Source organism: Neofelis nebulosa, chromosome X (assembly GCF_028018385.1).
Source record: "Neofelis nebulosa isolate mNeoNeb1 chromosome X, mNeoNeb1.pri, whole genome shotgun sequence".
Taxonomy (NCBI): domain Eukaryota; kingdom Metazoa; phylum Chordata; class Mammalia; order Carnivora; family Felidae; genus Neofelis; species Neofelis nebulosa.
Window position 1 is genome coordinate 20080432 of NC_080800.1, and position 11440 is coordinate 20091871.

The window sequence follows — 11440 nt, forward strand, 5'->3', positions numbered from 1 at the left end:
AGAGTCATGGTTGTAAGATGAGCAGAGTGACAAAGCATATATTGCAAGAATTACAAGCTATAATTTTTAAAGTAATTTGAAAGACTGTAAGGTAAACTAAAAAATCAGCTAATAGGGGCACCTGGGTGGCTCAGTCGGTTAAGCATCTGACTTTGGCTCAGGTCATGATCTCACAGCTTGTGGGTTCAAGCCCTGGATAGGGCTCTGTGCTGGCAGCTCAGAGCCTGGAGCCGGCTTCTGATTCTGTGTCTCCCTCTCTCTCTCTGTCCCTCCACTGCTCGCATGCTCTCTCTCTCAAAAATAAATAAGCATTAAAAAAATTAATTAAAAAAATCAGCTAATAAAATAGTTATTTAAACAAAACAAACCTTTGTCCCTGGGTAAAGCTGTGCAACTTTCTTTCCTTTTTTTTTTTTTTTTTAAAAGTTCATTCATTTTGAGAGAGAGAGAGACAGCACAAGTCGGGTAGGGGCAGAGAGAGAGAGGGAGAGAGAGAATCCCAAGCAGACTCCTCATTGTCAGTGCAGAGCCAGATGTGGGGCTCGAAGTCATGAACCATGAGATCATGACCTGAGCTGAAATCAAATTAGAGGCTTAATCGACTGAGCTACAAGGTGCCACCTGTGCAACTTTCTAACTGGGTGAAAGCAAAAATATAAACAGGTCACCAAAAAATGCAAACTCTCAAAATAAAAAACAGTATGTATGGCCTGACACTGCTCTGTTCTTAAGATTTTCCAATGACTTCTCTCTCCACTTCCAACACCGTTCACCTTGTCCCCAAATGTTAAATGGTTGTGACTTTTGTGTTTTCTAATCAGCATGTAAGTCAGAAGTTCTTAAAATACATTTTAAGCTGTGGATCACACCAATACATGATTTTGTTTATAAAGCAATGTGATTTCTTTTAAAAGGCAACTTAATTTTAGAAACACACACAAATGTTCAGTTGATTACGCTTAAGACTATTTTCTTCTGGTGCGTCAGCATGATTTCTTCATCAAATTAGGTACTTTGTCTGCTTTGTAAAACACTGGCAGTTTCATTTCCTGTTAAGGAAACAGTATCTTCAGAATTCAGATAAATCTTTGCCTTTACAATTTGAGTACTGAAAATAAACAAAGAAAAATATAAAACACATTTATGTATATTTGGGAATGATAGGATAGCAAGAGTGTTCTCAGATTTATTTAAAGGCTTAGAAGGACATTATTGTGATTTTAAAAAATTACCTTTCAATGTGAGTATTTATATATGGAAGATCTACTTCTGAAGCTATTCTGGCTGACGCTGTTGAGTTTGTGCCTAACTTCTTTCTTTTTTAAAAAATTTAGAATCACATCATCATCATCTATACACTCCCACCTGGACTCTCAGAGTGAAGTCTGGGGTGGCTCTTGGGCCAGTATATGTTGCATACAACATCCTAAAAGCTTTTAAGAAAGTTCTTCATTATTAGTGTTTTGTTTTAGTAAGAGTCCAAAAGAGGACACGGTGAAAATCTACAGGATAAGTAAGACAAGGAGGAAGAGAAAACATTTCAAAATAGCATCACATGGGGCGCCTGGGTGGCTCAGTTGGTGAAGTGTCAGACTGTTGATTTTGGCTCAGGACATGATCTCACGTTTTGTAAGTTCGAGCCCCATGTCCCGCTTTGTGCTTACAGCTGGAGCCTGCTTGGGATTCTATCCCTCTACCCCTCCCCTTCTCTATCTCCCTCTCAAAATAAATAAATTAACATTTAAAAAAAAGCATCACATGGGTTTGCAAGCTGGGAAAGAGCAAGGAAAAAGGGACTTGTGAGAAACTGTAGAGAAAATGTGCCGAGTGCCAGGGAGGAGAGGCAAGCAACACAGTGAACATTTCCTATAGGGCTCAGTATGACAGTGACCTTAATGTGGCACCTTGTAGACAGCGGAGGGGGACTACCTACAGAGTTGTTTGGTTTCTGGTGTTTTTATGGAACAATTCAGATTTTTGGTTTTCTGTCTAGAAAGCAAAATATCAGAATTCCAAACACCGTGGTCTGTGATGGCCACAGTCTTTGCCCAGTGCACTCGCCATTTCCCTTTTCTGGTTCCTTTGCAGAACTCCCCACCCCATCTTCTTGGCCCTGGTGTCCAGGTTAAGGTTTTCGGTCATGGGACCTGGCCGGGTAACCTCCTGCCAGGAACTGACTTGGGGCTGGGTACACTCAGGCTTCAAAGCCCCCACTGTTTCCAAGGAGTTCCCAACCTGGAGGCTGGAGCCTAGGGCTGTTAGCTGCCATCTTCCTTGCCTGGAGGGAGCACCTGCTGTATGCAGCCAAGGCCCGTGGGAATCACAGCCAATTGCTGAGCTAATAGCGGTTTGAGCTGTTCCTCCTTCCTGGAATTCCTCCTCCGTCTCTGTCCTTGAACTCCTGGCTCAAGCTCCACCCTAGCCCAGGGGAATGAACCACAGCCCACGCTTACAGACTGCCTCACATCATTTTTTTATTTATTTTTTAAGTTTATTTCTTTTGAGAGAGAGAAAGCACGAGCGGGGGAGGGGCCGAGAGAAGGGCAGAGAGAGAGACTCCCAAGCGAGCTCCATGCTGTCAGCCCAGAGCCCAAAGCAGGGCTCTATCTCATGAACCGTGAGATCATGACTTGAGCCACAGTCAAGAGCTGGACGCTCAACCGACTGAGCCACGCAGGCGACCCTGCCTCATATTGTCGAATGTATCATGTGGGGGTGGCTCTTCTCACCACCTAGGTAGATCCTAAAAGGCTCTGTAGGCGTCAGGTTATTGTTTTCTTCTGCCTCCTGTGTGCAGCAACAGGAGCCTGGCATGTAGTAGAGTGACAGGTAAGACTCCTTAAATTCAATTCTTTTCTTGTGACAGAAAATATACTAAAACCAGAATGGTTTTCTAACAAGTGATCGCATCAAGTGGCTGCGTAAGAAACATTTACGGGGCGCCTGGGTGGCGCAGTCGGTTAAGCGTCCGACATCAGCCAGGTCACGATCTCGCGGTCCGTGAGTTCGAGCCCCGCGTCAGGCTCTGGGCTGATGGCTCGGAGCCTGGAGCCTGTTTCCGATTCTGTGTCTCCCTCTCTCTCTGCCCCTCCCCCGTTCATGCTCTGTCTCTCTCTGTCCCAAAAATAAATAAAAAACGTTGAAAAAAAAAAATTAAAAAAAAAAAAAAAAGAAACATTTACTATGCATAACTAATATCATTTAATCTGCACAAGCAACTTGTGGGGTAGATGTTCATGACCTTGCAATTTTGAAGCTCTGAGTTATAAACTGCAATGAACACAAGTACCTCGTACTCCAAATTCTAAAAAAAGTACTGCCTTTGGGGCACCTGGGTGGCTCAGTTGGTTAAGTGTCTGACTATTGGTCTCCGCTCAGGTCTTGATCTCAGGGTCATGAGTTCAAGCTCCGCGTTGGGCTCCACGCTGGGTGTGGAGCCTACTTTAAAAAAACAAAAAAAGAAAGAAAGAAGGAAAATGTGCTGCCCATAATGCCTCCTCTTCACCCCCTCCCACCAACCAATAGGCGAACTTGCACCACATTATTATTCCCAGCATCTCGGGGAGGGGGGGGGGGTGGGGGGGGTGGGTACGGGACGTTCAAGGACAAGGCCTTACAAGCTGAGTAAACTGGGACAAATCATCTATTTTAAGTTTTGTCAGATACATTTCCCAAGCAACAAAATATGTGATTCAGCATAGAAAAAACTAACCATTCACTCAGATAACACATGTTTTTCAGAGAGCCTTTGGCCAACCTTAATAACTCTGCCCCTGCAGGAGAGGCCTCTGTTTGGCGAATGGAGGGAGGAAGGACTAGCTAGTTGTTGGCCCGGGACCTTCGAGAACCACAGCTGTGACCCTTAACAAGATAGCTGATCTGGGCCTTTCATCTGCTTTGATTTCATTTGTGTGTTTAATTCCCAAACTTGCAAATAACAGGAAACGAACCACAGTTTATCCAGTTAACATCAAAGGTAAGAGACCAGGAGGCCGGCTGTGAAAAAGAATTAAAAGGGTAAAAAATCCAGTGAGTCACACCCATTCAGTACTCACTAGAATCACAAGCAGCACCATGTGTGGGACCCTCCAAGTGGACCCCCCAAACACAACAGAGCTGGAGCTCCTTGAAAAGTGCGAAGTTCCACACAAATGGGAGAAATAACACATACTCCATAGTTCGGGCAAATGCTCATAAGATGGAAAAATGGTTTTGTAATGGAAATTAGTTTGGGGACATACTGATTGGGCACGTATACGTTTCATCCATTTGTTACTTCTTGTACAGAGAACATTCCTTGAGGGACCCTGCTATTATATTTGAGACCATAAATGTCTCCGATTACGTGGCACTTCAACTTTGAAATAAGTTTGTGTGCTGTTCGTTAACAAAAATGGCAAATTTACAAATCATGCTGCTGGGGAGAAAGCAGTAGCAATCTGTTCTTTCTCTTTGGCACAAGGGTTCTCAGCCTTGGGGAGCTTTCAAAACATACTGTTGCTTGGGTCCCACCCCCCACTCCACACCCGCCCCCAGCCCAGGATCTAAAATCACTGGTGCGAATACCCAAAAATTTTAAATTGCCCCAGGTGATTCAGATGTGTGGTTAAGGGCAAGAAGAACCACTGTCTCAGGGCTTCTTAGGAAGCAAGGCAGCTGCCCAGAGAAGGAAGGAAATTTCTGGAGGTAGGCAGAATCCACAGTCTTGATTCCATACCCTTTAGCTTAGCACCCTCCACTCCAGGAAGTGTCCTCAGAGTGTTTCTACTACAAGAAATCTGGGCTTCAAACAGCATCTCTTAACCTTCCTATTATTTCAGATGTTTGGGGGGAAAAACAGGTATACAGGAAGACTTGCATGCTTACCAGCTGTCGCACTGGGTTTGCTCAACTCCACCACTCAGGCTGAGTTTGGACCAACAAAAATGTTCAAACTGAGACTTTTTGATATGATATGAGACCCTCTTAGAGTACGTTTTAGTTGAAGTACAGTTGACATACACTATTATATTAGTTGCAGGTGTACAACATAGTGATTCCACAATCCTATACATTATGAAATGCGCACCATAAGTGTAATTGCCGTCCGTCACCAAAGTTATTACAATATTATTGGCTATATTCCTTTGCTGTGCTTTTCATCCTCATGACTTTTTTGTAACTAGAAGTTTATCCTCTTTATCTCCTTCGCCTGTGTGTGTCCGTGTTTCAACAACAGAGTAAATTGGTGGCCGTGTGTAGCACAGCAGCGCTGAACATCAAATTTATGGCTAGCACCTCTGACCAAATGTGCACATAACCTTAGCCATAAAAATATTTATGTAGTGGTGCACATGCAAGGGCTTGGCTTTCTGTCCAGTTTTGTTTTACCTAACACTGCAAGAGAACTAGGGGAGAAAAGTGATCGCTAACTCTGCTGAGAATTCATCCGAGTAATGGAGAATGAGGTTTAATGAGACAAGGCCGAAAAAAGTATAAAGAAGTGAAAATCAGCTTGAAAATGAAGGCACTCCAGAGTCTGATTTCAAAATGAAAGGCTCACTGCTGTGACTTTGCTGTAACTTCATTTTGATAATTTCGATTTGATATAAATTTGGCTCCACTCTTTCTCAAGTGGCTGACAATAACATTGCTGTTTCCCTGATGTACATTTCTGAACCTGCGAAGAGATTAACATATCCATACCTCCGGGTTAAAACCGAAAGAGGAAAACAGTATGGAGGTTTCTCAAAAAAAAAAAAAAAAAGTAGAACTACCACATGATCCAGCAATCCCACTTCTGGGTATTTATCCAATAGAACTCAAAGCAGGATCTTGAGGAGATGCGTGCACGCCTATGTTCACTGAAGCGTTATTCATAGTAACCAACACAGGGAAGCAACCCAAGTGTCGAGTGATGGATGAATGCGCAACAAAATGTAGTAGATATATACAATGGAATATTATTCAGCCTTAACAAATGAAGGACATCCTGGGCAGCTGGCTGTCTCAGTTGGTACAGCATGCGACTCTTGATCTCAGGGTTGTGAGTTCAAGCCCCATGTAGGGGGTGGAGCCTACTTAAAAAAAAGAAAAAAAGACATCCTGTCATATACCAAAACATGGATAAACCGCATTATGCTAAGTGAAATAAGCCAGTTGCAAAAAGAAAAAAATACCGTATGATTTCATTTATGTGACGTATCTAAAATAGATCCATAGAAACAGAAAGTAGAAGGGTGGTAGCAGGGGTTGGGGAGAGGAGAGAATGGGGAGTTGTCATTTACTGGGTTTCAGTTTCGGTTTTACAAGACGAAAAAGTTCTGGAGATCTTTTTCACAACGTGAATATATTTAATCCTACTGAAATGTACACTTAAAAATGGTTAAGATGGTAAATTTACATTTCGTGGGTTTTTTTTTTTTTACCACACATTTAAAAAAAATCTTGGTTTCAAATATCAAAAATAGAATCCTGGCAACTTAAAGGAAGAACATTTTGGAAGACTGATCGCTCGTGGAACCTCTGGGAAGCCTGAAGATCCATAGTTAGCCTGTAAGAATGAGAAAGGCTGGGAATCCAGAAATTCAATGTTCCCTTTAAGTTGGAGAGTTTTCTGCGTTCCCTTGACCAGGAAGCATCCGATAATAAATCTCAGGTTTGTAAATATCATGAAAAAAACCATAAAAACAAAAAACTATAAAAGGAAGGCTGAGCTTAAGGAAGTTCAGGGTTTAAGCAGCAGGTGCGCTCTGTTCTAAATTAGGACAGGAACACTCACTCAGCTGCAGCCTCTGAAACAATGAAAGGCTGAGGACTCAACAGTACTGCTAAAAGACATTCCATTGTGATGTAAGTATTTTGATCTAAGTCTGAGTCTATTCTCCCTGCCTTAAAAAAAAAAAAAGTCTCTCTTTGGTGGGAACTAACAACACAATCTGATTCATATTGAAGTTTTTCCCAAAAGTCACACAAAGGGAAGTAATAGCACTGACTGTGAGAACTGAGGTGGAAATCAGATCTCAGCCCAACCAGAACGACCAATGGAGACAATAGACAATAAATGTGACTCTAACGAAATTCATTTCTCAGCTTAAGGCACTGGGCCCATGTTTCTCTTGCTCTATTCTTAGTGCTAAATCTAACTGTTTCCCTTCAAGGGAAACAGCTCTCTTCAGTTTGAAACAATAGATGTTCACACTGCATTCCCTATTTTCTGGGATCTCAGTGTTGCCTAAAATGTCATGACCAGCTTGCTTCCCCTGAGAGGTATGACCGAGACCTCCCCATCTGCAGGGAGTCACGGCTGTTTTCAGAACATGGGTGTGCAGAGCCAGGCAAAACAGCCCAAATCTAAATGATTTTTTTTTTAACATTTGTTTATTTTTGAGACAGAGAGAGAGACAGAGCATGAACGGGGGAGGGTCAGAGAGAGGGAGACACAGAATCCGAAACAGGCTCCAGGCTCTGAGCTGTCCGCACAGAGCCCGACGCGGGGCTCGAACTCATGGACCGCGAGATCATGACCTGAGCCCAAGTCGGCCGCTTAACCGACTGAGCCACCCAGGCGCCCCAAAACAGCCCAAATGTATACAGCGGGAGCAGTAGTGATAAAGGGAGGACGGGCTCAAAAGTTGTGCCTTACTCACCTTTTCATCTCCGGGGCTATGCTTGCCATTTACTGGCAAATGTTGAATGAATAGCACACCTTTAGTATCTTTATACACAACACATCAAAAGGAGCTTAAAGTTTTTTTTTTTTAATTTACATCCAAGTTAGTTAGCATATAGTGAAACAATGATTTCAGGAGTAGATTCCTCAGTGCCCCTTCCCCATTGAGCCCATCCCCCCTCCCACACCCCCTCCAGCAACCCTCTGTTTGTTCTCCATATTTAAGAGTCTCTTCTGTTTTGTCCCCCTCCCTGTTTTATATTATTTTTGTTTCCCTTCCCTTATGTTCATCTGTTTTGTCTCTTAAAGTCTTCATGTGAGTGAAGTCATGTGATATTTGTCTTTCTCCGACTGGCTAATTTCACTTAGCAAAATACCCTCTAGTTCCATCCACGTAGTTGCAAACGAAAAGGAGCCTCAAGTTTTAAGGTTAAAGTGGTTCTTACATTTACAACCCCTTAATAAATGCTAAAGGAACATGTGGTTCAGTGAACTGGATTTCCTAATGACCACGATAGGCCTAACTGCCTACCAAATGTCTGTTCTCCAATTCTCTCTCAAATTAAAAGAATCCCAGTTTCTCAGCTGGTATATTGTTTCCAAGCTAAAAAACTACATTTGTCAGATTCCACTGTAGCAAGGTTAAGTAACAGTCCACAAGTAAGCTTAAGTAATGGGTGGAAGTTCTGGGAAGTCTTGAAAGGGTGGTGGCATGTGTGTTCTTTCTTCTTTTCTTCCATTCTGCGGCTTGGGAGTATGATGTGATGGCTGGAGTTCCAGCAGCTATATTAGACTATAAGGATGATGACCATATCCTAGGGATGGCAAAGTAGAGAGCACGGAGGGAGCCTGGGTCCCTTATGACCATGGAGCGTTCAAACCAGCCCTGGACTACAACCTTCTAAACTTCTTTTATTTGAGAAATAAACTTGTGTATTTTTAGCCCTTAGTTTTAAGGTCTCTATTACTCGCAGCTGAACCCAATCCTAACTGACACAGCTGTCAGAAAATACAGAATTAGGGGAAAGGTCTCAGAAATATACATCCCCTCTCCCCTTCTTCTCCTCAATACATCACACTCGGTCTAGGGAGGGTACCAGTCTTCTACCTCATAAAGGCATCCCAGCTTAGGTTGTTTTTATGATATATCCCTATAAAACTGCAAAGGTGGTTTAACTTGCCTGGCAATCTCCTGGCGCAATCTCCCAGCTCCAGACTTCTCTCCCCTGCCCCTAAAAGCCAGCACACTGCTGTGGCACTCACCAAAGACTCCCCTTGGCCTATCTACCTCCCTCACTCCTGACCCTTTCTACGCCTGCCTTCTTCACACAGCAAAATTATCCAGTGCCCCCTCACAATCTGATTAAACTGACAGTAAGAGAGCGACTAATGGTCTTAATCAGAGAAGAGTAGGCGAGCACACATTGTATGAGGATGTAATTCAGGAAGTATTTGTGACAGGTGGGGGGCAGTAAGAGTGGAACAGGGTGGTGAAACAACTTTTCCAGGCCACACAGGCAGTGAGGCGCAGACCTGGGACATGAATGATCCAGGCCTTCTAGCTTCTGGCTCAGCACTCTTTCCCTCAGGCCAAGGGGCCGTATACCTGGGGGGCTCTATTTGAGAATTGGTGTTGCTGAGTCCACGGGCACCATAAGGAGCATGTGGCCGAGATGTGCACCTTAGGAGCTCTGCCACGTTGGAGTCTGATGACAGAGCCGAAGCCACAGGACTGGGAAGCATGGGGGAGGATCATGGGCTGAACTTTCAACGCAAAGGCTCTCAATGGCACATGATAGGAAAGGGAAGTGGCTCACAATGCGTGCACTTGACCTCTTTTCCTATGTAGCTCTCGCACAGAAGTTTTCTGAGGAAGAGATGAAATTGTCTAGAAAGCATCTCTATCGCTTCTCCCAGGGCTGAGTTTGTGTAATGGGTCCCATGTAGTCTTGGTGATATTAAAAAATAACAGGTTATACAGAAATCTTTTTTTCCCAACGTGGTAAAGTTTACAGACCATAAAATTTACCATTTTAACCATATGGTTCACGGTCATTAAATACATTCACACTGTTGTGCAACCATCACCATCAACCACCCACAGCTCTTTTCATCTTCCCAAACTGAAACTCAATCCTCATTAAACACTAACCCCTCCTCTCCTCCCTGCTGGCCCCTGGCAACCACCTCTCTACTTTCTGCTTTCTATGAATCTGACCATTTGACTACTCTGCCTCATATATGTAGACTCCTATAGTATTTGTCCTTTTGTGTCTGGCTTATTTTTCACATGGCATAATATCTTCAGGGTTCATCCGTGTTGTAGCCTGCGTCAGAACTTGATTCCTTTATAAGGCTGAATAACGTTCCATTGTATGGATATATATAGGAATTGGGTTTTTTGTAAATGTTTATTTATTTTGAGAGACAGTTGGGGGGGGGGGGTGGTGCAGAGAGAAGGAGACAGAGAATCCCAAGCAGGCTCCAAGCTGTCAGCACAGAGTCCAACACGGGGCTTGATCTCATGAACCGTGAGATCATGACCTGACCTGAAATCAAGAGTTGGACACTCAACAGACTGAGCCACCCAAGAGCCTCTAAGAATTGTTTTTTTTAAATACACACACACACACACACACACACACACACACACACATATAAACAGAACTACTAAATACATCTGATATTGTACAACGGGTCTGAATTTTGAGTCTCTGGTTCGTGCAGGGATTACATAAGGAACTGTTAGCCCTGCCACACATCAGGTGCCATTGAAGACAGAGAACACATGGGCCTGTTCTCCAAGACAGCTCAGAGCTGACCCAGGATGCAGACATGAGTAGCTTTCACATAACATGCTGAATCTTATGTCAAAATAGGTGATGCAGATGAATTCTCTCCAGGAGGTGTCAGAATGACACAAAGGTTGACCATTTTTAAAAAGCGATTATATTTATTTTTGAGAGACAGAGTGTGCACAAGCAGGGGAGGGGCAGGGAACGAGGGGGACAGAGGATCTGAAGCAGGCTCCGTGCTGACAGCAGCGAGCCCGATGGGGGCTCAAACCCACAAACAGTGAGATCATGACCCGAGCCGAAGTCAGACGCTCAACTGACTGAGCCACCAGGTGCCCCCACAAAGGTTGACCTTTGACAAAGCCTTTAAAAGCAATGAAGACAGAGGTATCTGGGCTGGTGACCTCAACAGCAGGGCGAAAACCTCACAGGTGCGGGTATTCCAGTTGTGACGGCTCCACAACGAACGATCCCAAAAGTCGGTGGCATAAAAAAAAAAAAAGCATTTATTACGCTCGTGGATTCAGTGAATCGTCACTTCCGGCATGGCACAACAGGGACAGGTCATCGTGTGACTCGGGAGACCCGAAGGCTGGCTCAGTCACGTCTGACATTTGATGCTGCCTGCTTGCCCAAGCCGCAGCTGGAACTGTCAGAGGAACACCTACATGTGGCCTCTCCGGACAACCTGGGCTTCCTCGCAGCAGGGTGACTGGGTCCTCAGGGCCAGAGCGCAGCAGGGCAACCAGGTGGAAGGAAGCCACATCACATTTTACGAACTGACCTCACAAGTCAAGCAGCCTTGCCTCTACTGCATCCACTTCGACAGGAGGAAGTCACTGAGGGCAGCCCACATTCAAAGGGAGGAGAATTAGACCCCACCTTTTGGCGGAGGGATGGAGGTTCCACAAGAACACGTGGGACCAGAAATACTGCCGTGGCCCTATTTGATCACAGCAGGCTTGGCAGTACATGCCTGACGCCGGAGCCGCCT